Source organism: Castor canadensis, chromosome 19 (genome assembly GCF_047511655.1).
Source record: "Castor canadensis chromosome 19, mCasCan1.hap1v2, whole genome shotgun sequence".
Classification (NCBI taxonomy): domain Eukaryota; kingdom Metazoa; phylum Chordata; class Mammalia; order Rodentia; family Castoridae; genus Castor; species Castor canadensis.
The window spans coordinates 27916978-27934970 of NC_133404.1; the positions used below are offsets into that span (position 1 = coordinate 27916978).

Genomic DNA, 17993 nt, shown 5'->3' on the forward strand with positions numbered 1-17993 from the left:
TTGACGGACATTTGGGTTTTTAATCTTCTGCTATTTATTATCAAGTGTTTCTTCTTTTATATTTGATATTATAGTTTATATTTGCAACTATGGCTTTGAGATATACTTTTACAAGTGGGATTGCTGGATCAAAGGATGAATGCATATTCACTACCAAGTTCCTCATCACAAGACTTCATTCCCACTAGTGGTGTATGAAAGTGAGAAGGATTTAATTTTTCTGTTGATGCCTACAAATGTTTTAGCTGAATCAAATTAAGGGAGAAATTGATATTATCATTCTCAACCATCGCAACGTCTCCCCACAAGTGGGACAAAATTTAGTTTACTTAAAAATTTACGTGTAGGATACAAAATGAAACAGGATATTTTGTTCATTGGGAAAATATTCCAAGCTCATCATTTCAGAGATGGCTTGAGTAATTCTGGAGGCTTAGAGGATCCTGTGGGAAGACTGGGTCCATGTGGATGTTTTCTGCACAAAGTTACAACAGTACTACCATTCACATTATGGTGTAAATAAACTGCCCACACACATCCTCAGGGAGATAAGAAACAAAAAAATGTTTTCTTAATGTTAACTAGCTTTTTAAAATCATGGCAATATAAAACAAAAATTTATAATTTTATCATTCCTTGTTAAAACTGTGGCAACATACAAGTAACACGAAGTTTACCATCACAACCACATTTTGAGTATACAGTCTTGTGGCAGTAAGTATAGTCCCATTGTCATGGAACCATCATCACCAATCATCTCCAGAACTCTTCATCTTTTCAAGCAAGACTCTATACCCGTTAAATACTAACTCCTCATTCCTCGCTCCTTTGACAACCACCATTCTACTTTCTATCCCTATGAATTTGACTACTCTGGGTATGATAGGTAAAGGAAATCATTTGTCCTTTCCTGGCTTATTTCACTTAGCAAAACATCCTTCAATTTCATCTGTGTTGTAGAAGTTGTCAGAATTTCCTTGTCTTGAAGGCTGAATAATAGTCCATTGTTCAAGAAATTTGTCTTGCTAATGAAACAGTGCTTTTGGGTTTTTTCAAAAGAGATAGAATTAATTTTTTTCATTTTCATTAGCATATATTCATTGTGCCAATTCCGAATTGCCTTACATTGTACATTGGTTAGATTGCCCCCATCATCTCTGCCTTCCTACAATCCCCTCCCCACATCACTTAAAGCAACTGCAAGAGGTTTTGTCATTCTACTTTATATATGTATATGAAGCCAACCAACCACATTCCCTCACCTTCAGCTCCCCCATTCACCCTCCCCCCTTCCACAGGTACCCTCCATGCTGTATGTAGTTTACAGTCCTGTCTCTCAGTTTTAAATCCAAAGCCAATGTGCAAAGGGGCTTCTCGATATATAAATAATGTTTTTAGGTGGTCAAGAACTGTTTGGATAAATTGTTTCATAAATCTGGAATCTAACTGAATACTTCTAAATATCCAGAAGAAGAGTTTGGTGAAGAAAAAGGTTAACACTCAAGGAACTTTCAGTCAGCTATTGGCCGATGACAGAAATAATGGAACAGAGATATTAGTGAACTTACATGACAAGGAATATTATCACTTCAAAATAGTGTGGGAAATCACTAAACAAAAGGTTTCCAACAGCCTTCAGAAAACGATATCAAAAGTCACTGAAGATGGTGGATAATCTGATTTCCAAAGTTACTACTTTACAATATTCAAGATTCCCAGCTCTCAAAAAAAATTACCAAAACACAGGAAAGTATGACTTCTTCACAGGAAAAAAGAGAGAATCTGATGGAAAGCATCCCTGAGAAAGTTTACACATGGGACTTACTAGACCAAAACTTTAACTATCTTAAATTCAGTGACTATGATGAAGGACAAAGTAGCAGGATACAAAATCAATTTACAAAAACCGGTAACTTTTCTATACACCAACAATGAAAGAATGATAAAGACTATAGGAAATCAATTCCCTTTAAAATATCTTCAAAAAAAATAAAATACCTAGGAATAAACTTAACAAAGGATGTGAATAAACTCTATGAGGAAAACTATAAACCACTGAAGAAAGAAACCAAAGAAGACTACAGAAGACAGAAAGATCTCCCATGCTCATGGATTGGCAGAATCAATATTGAGAAAATGGCTACATTACTAAAAGCAATCTACATGTTCAATGCAATCCCCATCAAAATTCCAATGATACTCATCACAGAGATGGAAAAATCAACCCGAAAGTCATTCAGAAGCACAAAAGACCACAAATAGGAAAGGCACTACTGAGAAAAAAGAGCAATGGTGGAAGTGCCACAGTACTTGACTTCAAATTATACTACAGAGCCATAGCAATAAAAACAGCATGGTTCTGGCACAAAAACAGACATGAAGACCAGGGAACAGAATAGAAGACCCAGATTTGAATCCATGCAGCTACACCCACCTGATTTTTGAAAAAGGTGCCCAAAACATATGATGTAGGAAAGACAGCCTCTTTAACAAATGTTGCTGGGAAAACTGGATATATGCATACAGAAAACTGAATCAAGATCCAAGTCTTTCACACAGTACAAGTATCAGCTCAAAGTGGATTAAGTGGAACAATATGAGACCTGAAACTTTGAAGCTTGTGCAGGAATGAGCAAGGGATACACTAGAACAAATAGACACAGGCAATGACTTCCTAAATAGAGCACAAATGGCTCAGCAACTAAGAGAAATGAAATTAAAAAGTTTCTGCACAACAAAAGAAATGGTCACCAGATTGAAGAGGCAGCCCACATAATGAGAGAAAATCTTTGCCAGCTATACATCTGACAAGGGATTAATAACCAGAATATACAGGGAGCTCCAAAAACTGAACTCCAAAAAAAATCAATGACCCAATGAAGAAATAAGCAAATAAACTGAACAGAGCTTTTTCAAAGGAGGAAGTCCAAATGGCCAAAAAATGCATGAAGAAATGCTTAACACCCCTGGCCATAAAGAAATGTAAATCAAAACCATATTGATTCCACCTCACCCCTGTTAGAATGGCTGGCACCAAGAACATGAATAACAACAGGTGTTGGCGAGGATGTGGGGGAAAAGTAGCCCCCATGCACTGTTGATGGGAATGTAAATAATACAAACACTATGGAAAGCAGTATGGAGGCTCTTCAAAAGACTAGAAATAGAACTGCCATACAATCCAGCAATTCTACTTCTAGGGATATACCAGAAGGATATGTCAGGTTATAATAAAACCACCTGCATGCCCATGTTTATTGCAGCACTATTCACAATAGCTAAGCTATGGAAACACCAAGATGCCTCACTACTGATGAATGGATTAAGAAAATGTGGTATTTATACACAATGGAATTTTATTCAGCCACAAAGAAGAATGAATTTTGTCATTTGCAGGTAAATGGATGGAAATAAGAACATCATCTTTAGTGAAGTTAGCCAGGTTCAGAAAACCAATGGCTGAATGTTTTCTCTCATATGTGGAATATAAGCCCAAAACAAATACAAGCAATATTATGAGAAACAGGTTACACTAAGGGGAGGTGACTGTTGGGAGAGGGGGTTAAAAGAAGGAAGTTTAAAAGTTGAATATGGTTGATGTACTTCCTATACACATATGTGGACATTAGATCAAGGGCAAACACAACAAGGGGATTGGACTTTGATCACATGATAAAAACGAGAGCACACAAGGGATTGGTGAGGATAGGTAAGACACCTAAAAAATTAGTTAGCATTTGTTGCCCTCAACGCAGAGAAACTAAAGCAAATACCTTAAAAGCAACTGAAGCCAATAAGAAAAGGGGACCAGGAACTAGAGAAAAAGTGAGATCAAAAAGAATTAACCTAGAAGGTAACACACACACACAGGAAATTAATGTGAGTCAACTCCCTGTATAGCTATCCTTATCTCAACTAGCAAAAACCCTTGTTCCTTCCTATCATTGTTTATACTCTCTCTTCAACAAAAATAGAGATAAGGGCAAAATAGTTTTTGCCCGGTATGGAGGGGGTGGGAGGGAGAGGGAGGGGACAGAGTGGGTGGTAAGGGAGTGGGTGGGGGCAGGGGGGAGAAATGAACCAAGCCTTGTATGCACATATAAATAATAATAAAAAAAAGAATATATAAAGAACTTCTACAGCTCAAAAAAAAAGAACGAATAGAGAATGTTTAAAACTGTTGAAATCACCATAACAAAGGACTAAGGTAGAAAGGAGAAAAATAGAGGAAATGAACCAATTCAGGTTATCACACATATATACAAATGTCACAAGGAAATGCTCCACATAGCTATCTTAAACAAACAAAATGTCATTGTTTTACAAGATTGGAGAACAGGAGGGCAGAACAGGTCCTATATGGGGGTTGGTACCAGTGGAAGGGGGGAGAATATAAGGAAAAGGCATGGGAGTGTGAATATGGTGCAAATACTATGTACACATGTACATAGGGGATAAAGGGGATAAAGGGGAATGGTGGAGGGGTGAATTGTAAGATATGTATTGTAAGAACTTTTGTAACTACAACAATGTACCCCCAGTACAATAATTATATATGATATCATATCATATACTATTACATGATATCATATCATATATCAAAATGCTGAAGGAAACTATTGTTGTAGAACTTAGGAAATCAGGGAATAGCATATAAAGAAATAGTGAATATCAATGGAGAGAGAGTAGAAAAAGTAGAAAAAGGGAACAAATAAAAAGTCCATGGGAGAAAAGTACAATAGCTGAAATGAGAACAGAAATGAGAACTAATAAGAAGAGTCTGACCAGATTTAAGCAATGAACTTAAAGATGGGAAAACTCAAATTAGCTTGCCTGAGAAAGAGAAAGAAAACAGAATGGTGAGAAATTAAGAGGTCCTAAAAAATGCCTATAGGAAACCAGGTATCAGGTATAAATAACAACATACATCTGATGGGAGTCCCAGAGTGAGTAGGAGAAAAAAAAAGAGACAGAGAAAATATTTGCAGAAACAATGGCTAAAAACTCCTGAAATTTGAAACACATCCATGGAACTCCAAACATGAGACAACCGAAGAGCCATCACTGGACACCTTATGGTCACACTATAAAAGGCCAAAGAGGGCTTTTCCAAGATGGCAGCTAGAGGGAGGAAGCAGAAAGCGAGCCTCCTATAGTGAAATCTTGGAGAGACACTGGAGACACACCTTGCAGGCAAAGCCACAGAGAAGACACAAAACTTTGACCCCTCCACACCTCCAGCCAGCATAGAGCATCTCCAATTCACGTTAAAGGAGAAACCAGGAGGGCCCCTGGGCCGCCAGTCACCTGCACACAGATGGCTTGGGAAGATGCGGACAAGGTGAGCTTAGCGGTACACGGTACTCCCAAAGACAACCCTGGGCCAGATCAGCATAGCCCCCTGGACAGAACGACCTCCACCCGGGGAAAAAAGAGAAACTAAGTAATAAGCAATAAGAACAATAAAGACACGCAGGAAAGAGGGTAGGACTCACTGAGCACCAAAGATTGGGGGAAGGGAATCCTTCCCGGAACTGTAAATAAACAAGCTGGGTGGGCCGGAGAGGCTCTGGCGGGAGCCGGGCACGTGCCCAGCAATCAGGAGCGGGAAAGCTTGTGAGAGTGGAGGAAGGAAAACTCCACAGGAGAGGGGGGAAGACCCACTTCCCATGTGAACTGTAAACAAACACGCAGGCCTGAGAGAGCGGGTGCAGTGTCACCTCCCCCAGTGTGCTTGGAAAGGGGAAAGCCTGTAGTGGAGGCTCACGCACAGAAGAACTCCGAGTAATTAAAGCCTGCAGGGCCAGGTGAGTGTTAAGCTCACCCCTGAGATCTGCATAAATAACGCCTCCAGCAACAGCAGGCTGACAGCAGCGGGCAGGTGAGCCAGAGCCTCAGATAGCCATTCACACACCTGTCTCCAGACTCTTTTTTTTTCTCTCTCTCCCTGCCTTTGATGAGAAAACAACCGAACTACACCTGCATGCTGAAAAACTTACTGAAACTGTATTGCATTTGAACTTGGAATACTTTGTGGGTTTTTGTTTTTTGTTTTTTTTGCGCAGTTTTGTTCTACCTTATGCGTCCCCTTTGATGAGACAACTACAGAACAACATCTGAGGCACCACCTCCAGGATTGGAGACTGAGACGGACACCAAAATTATTAAGAATGAAACTTCATTGCATTTGAACTTGGAGGGTTTTTTTAATTTATTTTTTTATTATCTAGTTTTCATTTTGTTTTATTTTATTTATATATATATATTTCTTTCATTTACTTATTTTTCACTTTTATTCTTACCTTTATTCTTTTTATTTTTTATTTTCAATCTTCTCTCTGTCTCTCTAATGCCTGTTCGGCTTACTGTCGATTAGTACACTAATGCTCCCTGTTTATACTTTGTAACTTCCTTGATTGATTCCTTGTTTCGTTTTCTCCTACTTCTCTCTTTATTTGTTTTTCCCTTTTCTTTAACTTCTTGCTTTCCATCTCCTCTCACCCTTCCATTATAAATATTACCATAGTTATTATTACAAGCTCGAAAATACTTAATTGCACACAGTACAGGGACAGTAGCAACACCAAGGACAATGATGGGAAGACAGAAAAAACAGGGAAACCAGTTTCCCCACAGCAAAAAATTAGTACAGGAACCAGAGGGAAATGAAGAAAAAAGATACTCAGATCCAGCCACTAACGAGATGAAGATAAACTATGCCAAAGAACCCAATGAAGCCCACAAAAATAATTTAAAAGAAGACACACTACAGGTACTCAATGAGAATTTTATAGAGATGATACTGGATAGGGTCAACCAAAATGTACAGGAGACACTCAAGAAATTTCAAGACAACAAAAATAGAGAATTTGAAAAAGCAAAAGAAGAAATAAAGGAAACCATAGAAGCACTGTATAAACACCAAAGTGAAACAGAGAACACAATTAATAAACAGATAAATGAACTCAGGACAAAAATAGACAACATTAAAGAGGAAAGCACCCAGGATATGGAAAACCTCAGAAAAAAGAATGAAACAGAACAGCAAAACAAAATGGAAGGCCAATCCAGCAGAATAGAACAAACAGAAGACAGAATCTCAGAACTCGAAGATGAAATGGTAATTAAAGGAAAAACCGAAGAACTATTAATTAAACAACTCAACCTGTGAAAAGAAAATGCAAGAACTCACCGACTCCATCAAAAGACCAAACTTGAGAATCATAGGCATCGAAGAAGGAGAAGAGATGCAAGCAAAGGGAATGTGTAATATATTCAACAAAATAATAATGGAAAATTTCCCAAATCTATAGAAAGATATTCCCAATCATATGCAAGAGGCCTCCAGGACACCAAACAGACCACTCCAAAATAGAACAGCCTCACGGCATATTATCATAAAAACAACAAGCTCAGAAACTAGAGAGAAAAAACAAGTGACATACAAAGGTAAACCAATCAAAATCATAGCAGACTTCGCAACAGAAATATTAAAAGCAAGAAGAGCATGGGGTGAGATCTTCCAGGCACTGAATGAAAATAACTTCAACCCTAGGATACTCTACCCAGCAAAACTATCATTCAAATAGATGGAGCAATAAAAGACTTCCATGATAAGCAGAAACTAAAACAATATGTGACCACAAAGCCAACATTACAAAGGATTCTTCAAGGGATTCTGCACACAGAAAGTGAAACCCAACATAACCATGAAAAGACAGGCAGCACCAAACAACAGGAAAAGAAAAAGCAAGAAAGTAGAGAGTAACCTCAACTTAGGTACACACAATCAAACCTTCAAACAACTAAGACAATTAAAAGACAGGAATCACCACATACCTATCAGTACTAACACTTAATGTTAATGGACTTAATTCACCCATCAAAAGGCACCGCTTAATGAAATAGATTAAAAAGGAAGATACAACAATTTGTTGCTTACAGGAGACCCATATCACCAACAGAAATAAGCATAGGCTTAGGATAAAAGGCTGGAAGAAGATTTACCAAGCCAATGGCCCCCGAAAACAGAAAGGAGTAGCAATACTTGTCTCTGACAAACTAGACTTCAAACCTACATTGATCAAACAAGATAAAGAAGGACATTCCATACTAATAAAAGGGAAAATAGACCAAAAGGAAATAATAATTATCAACCTGTATGCACCCAATGTCAACGCACCCAATTTCATCAAACATACCCTGAAGGACCTAAAAGCATATATAAACACCAACACAGTGGTTGTGGGAGACTTTAACACGCCATTATCATCAATAGATAGGTCATCCAAACAAAAAATCAATAAAGAAATCCTAGATCTAAAATATGCAATAGATCAAACGGACCTAGTTGATGTCTACAAAACATTTCATCCAACTTCTACACAATATACATTCTTCTCAGCAGCCCCTGGAACCTTCTCCAAAATAGATCATATCCTAGGGCACAAAGCAAACCTCAGCAAATATAAGAAAATAGAAATTATACCGTGCATACTACCTGACCACAATGCAGTAAAAGTAGAACTCAACAACAAAAGTAAAGACAAAAAACATGTAAACAGCTGGAAACTAAATAACTCATTACTTAATGAAGAATGGATCATTGATGAAATAAAAGAGGAAATTAAAAAGTTCCTGGAAGTCAATGAAAATGAAAACACAACCTAATAGGACCTATGGGACACAGCGAAGGCAGTCCTGAGAGGAAAGTTTATAGCCATGAGTGCATATATTAAAAAGACTGAAAGATCCCAAATCAATGACCTAATGATACATCTCAAACTTCTAGAAAAACAAGAACAAGCAAATCCCAAAACAAATAGAAGGAGAGAAAAAATAAAAATAAGAGCTGAAATCAACGAAATAGAAACCAAAAAACCATACAAAGAATTAATGAAACAAAAAGTTGGTTCTTTGAAAAAATAAACAAGATCGACAGACCCCTGGCAAACCTGACTAAAATGAGGAGAGAAAAAACCCAAATTAGTAGAATCAGGAATGCAAAAAGGGAGATAACAACAAACACCATGGAAGTCCAGGAAATCATCAGAGACTACTTTGAGAACCTATATTCAAATAAATTTGAAAATCTGAAAGAAATGGACATATGACCATCTAAAACTGAACCAAGAGGAAATTAATCACCTGAATAGATCTATAACACAAAATGAAATTGAAGCAGCAATCAAGAGTCTCCCCAAAAAGAAAAGTCCAGGACCTGATGGATTTTCTGCTGAATTCTATCAGACCTTTAAAGAAGAACTGATACCAACCCTCCTTAAACTGTTCCACGAAATAGAAAGGGAAGGAAAACTGCCAAACACATTTTATGAAGCCAGTATTACACTTATCCCAAAACCAGGCAAAGACACCTCTAAAAAGGAGAACTATAGGCCAATCTCCTTAATGAACATTGACGCAAAAATCCTCAACAAAATAATGGCAAACCGAATTCAACAACACATCAAAAACATCATTCACCACAACCAGGTAGGCTTCATCCCAGGGATGCAGGGAGTGATTCAACATATGAAAATCAATAAACGTAATAAACCACCTTAACAGAAGCAAAGACAAAAACCACTTGATCATCTCAATAGATGCAGAAAAAGCCTTTGATAAGATCCAACACCATTTCATGATAAAAGCTCTAAGAAAACTAGGAATAGAAGGAAAGTACCTCAACATTATAAAAGCTATATATGACAAACCTACAGCCAGCATTATACTTAACCGAGAAAAACTGAAACCATTCCCTCTAAAATCAGGAACTAGACAAGGATGCCCACTATCTCCACTCCTATTCAACATAGTACTGCAATTCCTAGCCAGAGCAATTAGGCAAGAAGAAGGAATAAAAGGAATACAAATAGGTAAAGAAACTGTCAAAATATCCCTATTTGCAGACGACATGACCCTATACCTTAAAGACCCAAGAAACTCTACTCAGAAGCTTCTAGACATCATCAATAGCTATAGTAAAGTAACAGGATATAAAATCAACATAGAAAAATCATTAGCGTTTCTATACACTAACAATGAGCAAACTGAAAAAGAATGTATGAAAACAATTCCATTTACAATAGCCTCAAAAAAAATCAAATACCTAGGTGTAAACCTAACAAAAGATGTGAACGACCTCTACAAGGAAAACTATAAACTTCTGAATAAAGAGATTGAGGAAGACTATAGAAAGTGGAGAGATCTCCCATGCTCATGGATTGGTAGAATCAACATAGTAAAAATGTCTATACTCCCAAAAGTAATCTACATGTTTAATGCAATTCCCATAAAAATTCCAATGACATTCATTAAAGAGATTGAAAAATCTACCATGAAATTTATATGGAAACACAAGAGGCCACGAATCGCCAAGGCAATACTCAGTCAAAAGAACAATGCAGGAGGTATCACGATATCTGACTTCAAACTATATTACAAAGCAATAATGATAAAAACAGCATGGTACTGGCACAAAAACAGACATGAAGACCAGTGGAACAGAATAGAGGACCCAGATATGAAGCCACACAACTATAACCAACTTGTCTTTGACAAAGGAGCTAAAAATATACGATGGAGAAATAGCAGCCTCTTCAACAAAAACTGCTGGGAAAACTGGTTAGCAGTCTGCAAAAAACTGAAACTAAATCCATGTATATCACCCTATACCAATATTAACTCAAAATGGATCAAGGATCCTAATATCAGACCCAAAACTCTAAAGTTGATACAGGAAAGAGTAGGAAATACTCTGGAGTTAGTAGGTATAGGTAAGAACTTTCTCAACGAAACCCCAGCAGCACAGCATCTAAGAGATAGCATAGATAAATGGGACCTCATAAAACTAAAAAGCTTCTGTTCATCAAAAGAAATGGTCTCTATGGTAAGGGAGAGGGTGGGGGCAGGGGGGAGAAATGACCCAAGCCTTGTATGCACATATGAATAATAAAAGAAAAAAAAACAAAAAGGAAAAAAAAAATAAGATAAAATAAAAAAAAAAGAAAAAAAAAGTGGCTCCAGAAATAAATACACTTTACAAATCTTTAAAAAAGAAAAAAAGATATGGTCTCTAAACTGAAGACAATACCCACAGAGTGGGAGAAAATATTTGCCAGCTATACATCAGACAAAGGTCTGATAACCAGAATATATAGGGAACTTAAAAAACTAAATTCTCCCCAAACTAATGAACCAATAAAAAATGGGCAAGTGAACTAAACAGAACTTTCTCAAAAGAAGAAATTCAAATGGCCAGAAAACACATGAAAAAATGCTCACCATCTCTAGTAATAAAGGAAATGCAAATTAAAATCACACTAATATTCCACCTCACCCCTGTTAGAATAGTCATCATCAGCAACACCACCAACAACAGGTGTTGGCGAGGATGCGGGGAAAAAGGAACCCTCTTACACTGTTGGTGGGGATGTAAACTAGTACAACCACTCTGGAAAAAAATTTGGAGGCTACTTAAAAAGCTAGACATTGATCTACCATTTGATCCAGCAATACCACTCTTGGGGATATACCCAAAAGACTGTGACACAGGTTACTCTAGAGCACCTGCACACCCATGTTTATTGCGGCACTATTCACAATAGCCAAGTTATGGAAACAGCCAAGATGCCCCAGCACTGACGAATGGATTAAGAAAATGTGGTATCTATACACAATGGAATTTTATGCAATCATGAAGAAGAACGAAATGTTATCATTCGCTGGTAAATGGAAGGAATTGGAGAACATCATTCTGAGTGAGGTTAGCCTGGCCCAAAAGACCAAAAATCGTATGTTCTCCCTCATATGTGGACATTAGATCAAGGACAAACACAATTAGGGGATTGGACTTTGAGCACATGATAAAAGTGAGAGCACACAAGGGAGGGGTGAGGATAGGGAAGACACCTAAAAAATTAGCTAACATTTGTTGCCCTTAACGCAGAGAAACTAAAGCAGATAGCTTAAAAGCAACTGAGGCCAATAGAAAAAGGGGAACAGGTACTAGAGAAAAAGTGAGATCAAAAAGAATTAACCTGGAAGGTAACACACATGCACAGGAAATTAATGTGAGTCAACTCCCTGTATAGCTATCCTTATCTCAACCAGCAAAAACCCTTGTTCCTTCCTATTATGGCTTATACTCTCTCTTCAACAAAATTAGAAATAAGGGCAAAATAGTTTCTGCTGGGTATTGAGGGGGTGGGGGGGAGAGGGAGGGGGCGGAGTGGGTGGTAAGGGAGGGGGTGGGGGCAGGGGGGAGAAATGAACCAAGCCTTGTATGCACATATGAATAATAAAACAATAAAAAAATGGCCAAAGAAATGAAGAATAATTTGAAAGCAACCAAAGATAGAAAATTTCTGATAGACATGGATCCTCCAAGACATTGTTAGCTAATAGCTAATTTGATACTACGTAAATTAGAGGCAATCGGTGACAGATTTAAAGTCCTAAAGGGGAAAAGCCCAACCCTGTAAACACAGAATTCTATATCCACCTAGGCTGGTCTGGGTAGAAAATGAGAGGAGGGGTGTAATACTGACCCTACAAAAATTTAAAGGATTGCAAGATGATACTATGAACAATCATGCACCAACAAATTAGATGTCTAAATGAAATTGGCAAATTTTGTGAAATGACAAAGATTGTATCCTTGACCAAACTCTATCAGGCTCCTCTGAGACGTTTTCCCAACTAGGCCTTAACCTTGGCCTATAAAAACTTGAGTGAACTATTACAAGGCTCCTAGTAGCACATCCCTGGATTACACTGGCTCTCCTAACTTTAGGGGAAGAAACTCAAGGATGCCAATAACCACTGTTTACTCCACCAGACACCTGACCATGTAGCCCCAGCCTCCAGCCTCTATGGGAGGCAGCAGCTTCACTCCCATAAACACCGGCTAACAAACCCAGATGGGTTCACTCATATACACCAGGCCCTGTTTTTTGTAACTTTTTGCTTTTCTTCCACCCACTGGCTCTCCCTGATTCTTTCCTTCAAATGCCCAGTCACCTCTGTACAAATCGAAGGTGAGGTCCCTCCATTATAATAATATATTGCCAATTATTAAGATTTGTCCTAACTACTTTAACTGGTTTTCAGCTTTGTTTATCTTTGACAGAAACACACAAATTAACAAAAGAGACTCACAAAGAAATAGAAACTCTTGATACATTCACAAGAGTCAGAAATCAAAACCCTCCCAAAGAAGAAAATTCCAGGCCCATCTGGGCTCATGGGTGAATTCTCCCACACATTTAACAGATTAATATCAACCCTACTCAAACTTTTTCCAACTATTGTAGGAGTGGGCACACTTGCTAACTCTTTCTGTGAGGCCAGTATTACTATGATACCACAGCCATTCAAAGACACATAAGAAAACTATAGATAGACCAATATCACTTACGAATAGTCACAGGAAATCCTCAAATTTCAAAAGAGTAAAATCTTACAAAGTACTTACTCTGATCAAAATGGAGAGAATCTAGAAAGCAGTAACAGAAAGAAAACTGGGAGGAGATGAAAGGAAAGTGGGTTATACACCATGATCAAGAGACTCAAAGGCACTGATCCAAGGCTGAGAGACAGTTACTCTGTGTAACAATACGAGTACACCGGAAGGAAAAGAAGACGCAACCATCACCTCAACCATCACCTCAAGAACACAAAACAACCATCTGACCCAACGTGAGCATTCTTATCTTTCAGAGATACATCCAAGATACTTGTAGGTGACACTGTGTAATATATGAGATTTAATTCCAAGTAAATCTCTGAACTAGGTGAGAGGAACAGACAGAATAAAATTACCCATTACCGACATTGTTATGTTATTTTCTACTTTTGCATGTTTTACATTTTCTAGAATAAATTTTTAAAAGAGAAATGGGAAAACCACATTAGAATACTACTTTGAAAAAAAGGACAGTGCCAGGTGTGGTAGCTCACACCTGTAATCCCAGCATTCCAGAGGCCAACATAGGAGGACCTCAGGTTCAGGACAGCCCGGGTCACACACTGAGACCTTAATTCAACAAAAGGAAGGGAGGAAATTTCAGGGGCTACTGTGTCAATGCTAAATTGATTTTAAGACAAAATGCATTTTTAAGGATAAAGACAGTCTAAATAAAACAATTCTTCATGAAGGTCTGGCAATGAGAAACCTGCTTAGATTTTACAAATAAAGCCTGAAAATACATAAAGTGAAAAATAATAAGAATTTTACAAAATCAAAGATGGTTACCAAAAAAAGGACACTTTTTGTTTGGAGCAGTACTGGGATTTGAGCTCGAGGCCTCACATTTGAGAGGCAGGTGCTCTACCACTGGAGCCAAGTCCCCAATCCCCCCACACCTTTTCTTTTCAGCACTGGGGTTTGAACTCAGGGCTTACTACTGCTGGAGTCACTTGCCACTCAGCAAGGTCAAACCTCAGTGCCATCAAAAAAAAAAGAAAGAAAGGACATTTTTTACCATTGTTCAAAAATTGATTTCTGTATTTGACATGTAGTATTTGAACAAAACAATTACTAAGCATTAGGTGCTGAATATATAATGAACATATTTAAAACATAAAGAATGCATTTTAAAAGAAAAAAACCACAAAAACCCAGGGCCTTGCTACGTAGCCCAAGTTGCCCTCAAACTCCTGCCTCAGCCTGGAGAGTGCTGGGATTACAAGTATGCGCCACCATGCCCAGTCAAATTTATTTAAGGACACTTGGAAAGCAAAAACTTAGGCATTTGTAATTGGTTTTATATGAACTATTTTATGTCACTCAAAGCAATTTTTAAGAAAATATCAAAGACCACCAACAAATTGTACTTTAAAATCTAAATGTTTTGAAATTTAAAAAAGATCACTTTTCATAATTATAAATCAAAGATAAATACAAAAAGATATTAGGAAATATTTAGAATTGAATATAATTAAAATAATACACATTAGAATGCACATAAATTGTAAATATGGTGAAGTCAACACATTACATCTCTACTCAAGAAATAAGGAAAGGCTGGCACTGTAACTCAGCCATGGAGTGCTTGCCTAGTATGCATTAGGCTCTGGATTTTCCATCCTCAGCACTGAAAAAAAAGTTTTCTTTCTGGTAACCCAAAGAAACTAGAAAAAAGGAACTATGAGTACACAAAGTTTCTCAAAAAAATACTCATAAAATAAATGAAACTCCTGATAAGATTGATTCTATAAAAAGGAAGAAAAAAAGGAGTGAAGGCAAAAATAATACTAAGAGTACAAAAACTAATAGAGGAAAACACTAGAAAACACAAGTGACCAAAACTAATTTCAAAAGAGTAGAAAATCTGACCATGTTATTGAGATAAAATCAGTAGTTAAAAGTCTACACACAAAAAAGGGCCACAGCCTTTCACAGGTGAGTTTCTTTCAAACCTTCAGAAACATTTAATCTCACACAATATGACAAGAGGAAAGTTCCACAATGCATTTTTGTGGCTAGAATGTTTTCAGTTTCCTGAATGATTCAGTGCACTAACCATTTAAAGTGAAACAGAGGAAAGTACTCGTCTTAGGGGAGGCCAAGGGCATGGAGAACTGGAGCCCTGTGGGATGGGCTCTGCACAGTCAGGAAGCCATGGGGACATTAGAGCCCTCGTGGGAAGCAAAGGACCTCCATATGGGGGAGCAAGTGACAGCTAGGATGGCAGATTATTTATAGGAAATTGATCAAATAGGTAAATACTGTGCAGATAATAGGAGCTGAGTTTCTTACTGTTGAAGAAGACATCTATCAATATGGAAAGGGTGAGACCTAACATAAGTGCTGTGGCAAATGCACTGTCAATGTAATATCACTTTTTAGCAGATGGCAGACAAAGGGCTGGAAACAATACTACTTCCAGTGGTATGAACAAACCTAGCTACCTTGCTTCTAAATTCCATCTCCATCAAAATGAACCACAGTCCCTAGATGAAATGGCTCTCTCCAGGTCTGGGGTAGGGAAAGTTCAAGATAAAGCTAAATGATCTTTTGGGGCCAGAAAGTAAGAAAGTGCTCAAAGAAAAGGTGGTGGGGGCAGGGTGGGGGATGTTGGGGAGCAGAGAGGCAGAGAGATATATTAAAGACAAAAAAGTTAGCTTAAAGTGCTCTCACTGGCCAAATCAGGAATAATTTGAGTATATATTTAAAAGAATCCAAGTCAACTTACTATAGAGACACCTGTACACCCATGCCTATTGCAGCACTATCCACAAGAGGCAAATTATGGAATCAGCCCATCTATGGATGAATAGATAAAGAAAATGTGGTGTTTCCTTCCATTTCTGTACTTCTTCCATGCATGTTCTCCCTTTAGCGTGTGACCCATGTCCAATAATATTACTGCATTTGTTTTAGGTCTACAATCTGCATATGAGGAAGAACATTCGATCTTTGGTCTTCTGAGCATGGCTAACTTCGCTTAAGTTGATGTTCTCCAGTTCCATTCATTTACTTGCAAATGACAGAATTTCATTCTTCTTTGTGGCTGAGTAAAATTCCATTGTATATAAATACCACTTTTCTTGATCCATTTGTCAGTTGTGGGGCAATTTGGAAAGGGAAGGAAACTTAAAGCTTGAATGTGGATTATGTTCTCCCTGTTGAGGAGTGAGTAAAATAATCTTAAATTAGCAGAGGCCACAATGGGAAGGTGACTGGGAAGCAGGGAAGAGGTCGGGCAGAGATGAACCAATGTGGGTTGCAATACACAAGTGCATGGAAGCAACGCTAGGAATCTCTCTGTATAGGTATCTTTATCCCAGACTAGCAAAAACGCTATGTCTTTCTTATTATCTCTTATGTTTTCTCTTCAATAAAATAGGAGAAGAAGAGGGCAGAACTTGCGGGGGGGAGCAGAAGAATGATACTGTGTCAATTGTTGGAAAATGGATGGAACTGGAGAGCATCATTTTAAATAAAATAAGGCAGATCCAGAAAGACAGGGATCATGTCTTCTTTCCTATGTGGAAGCAAGGGGAAACAAAACAAGACAACCAAAGTCAGGAAAGCAATGGTGGGGAGGTGGAAAGGGAAGGGAAGAGGGGGAGAGGAGAGGGGAGATGGAAAGAGCAACGGAGGGGTGAACCTGATCTAAGTACATTATCTGTGTGTATGGAGGTGTCATGATGAAACTTCTTGCTATGCACAATTTAATACATTTCAAAATATCGCCACACAAGTTGCTCTTTTATCATAAAATTGAAAATGAAAACTCCAGCAGAGACTCATGGTAGAAAAGCTGCTTTACCTAAAGTGATTAGATTTACAAAATAACAGGACAAACTCAAATTTTGTGTCACCTGATAGGACTCAAAGACAACACAACATTGCTTCTGTGATAGTCCTGTTAAAGATGCATATTTCACAGTTGATCATGAAGACACAGCAGTCAGCCCCCAGCCAAGGAATGTTCTTTAAAAAAAGCCTGGATTCTTCAAGTATCAAGACGATGGGGTCAAGGAGACTGAGGAACTGTTTGCAGACTGAGAGAGACTAAAGAAACATGACAACTACATGAGCTCAAATACTTCAGAAAACAAAAATCTCTGCACCATACTTGGGAATTTTCTGTCAGTTTGAGATTATTTCTAAATAAATTAGCAAAACCTCAAAAACCAATAGTGACAATATAAGACAGTTAGTCTAATCCCCTTTATGTCAAGAGATACCAAAATTATAAGTTTTGGGCAAAAGCAATATTTTTTTAAAAACTCATCAACAACAAGAAGTGATTGTGCCAAGAATGCAAGAATGGTAGAAAAATCTACCAGAGTAAACAGAAAACCTTAATCAAATTAGCAGGTGAATAATGGGCATGACAAATTTTAAGCCATTCACCTGTCTAAACATCTTTAAGTAAGCTAGGAATGTGAAGAAAATAAAACCCAATTAAAGATAACAAAGAGAAAAAAAATAAGAACATAGACATCACACTTAGTGGCAAAAGTTAAAAATTATTCCCTTT

The 17993-nt window shown here is 37.7% G+C and overlaps 1 protein-coding gene across 4 annotated transcripts in view; it reads right to left on the reverse strand.

Moving 5' to 3' along the window:
• Positions 1–17993, reverse strand: part of Entrep2 (endosomal transmembrane epsin interactor 2) — a 469028-nt gene that overhangs the window by 132059 nt on the left and 318976 nt on the right. The gene's annotated exons all lie outside the window — the stretch shown is intronic.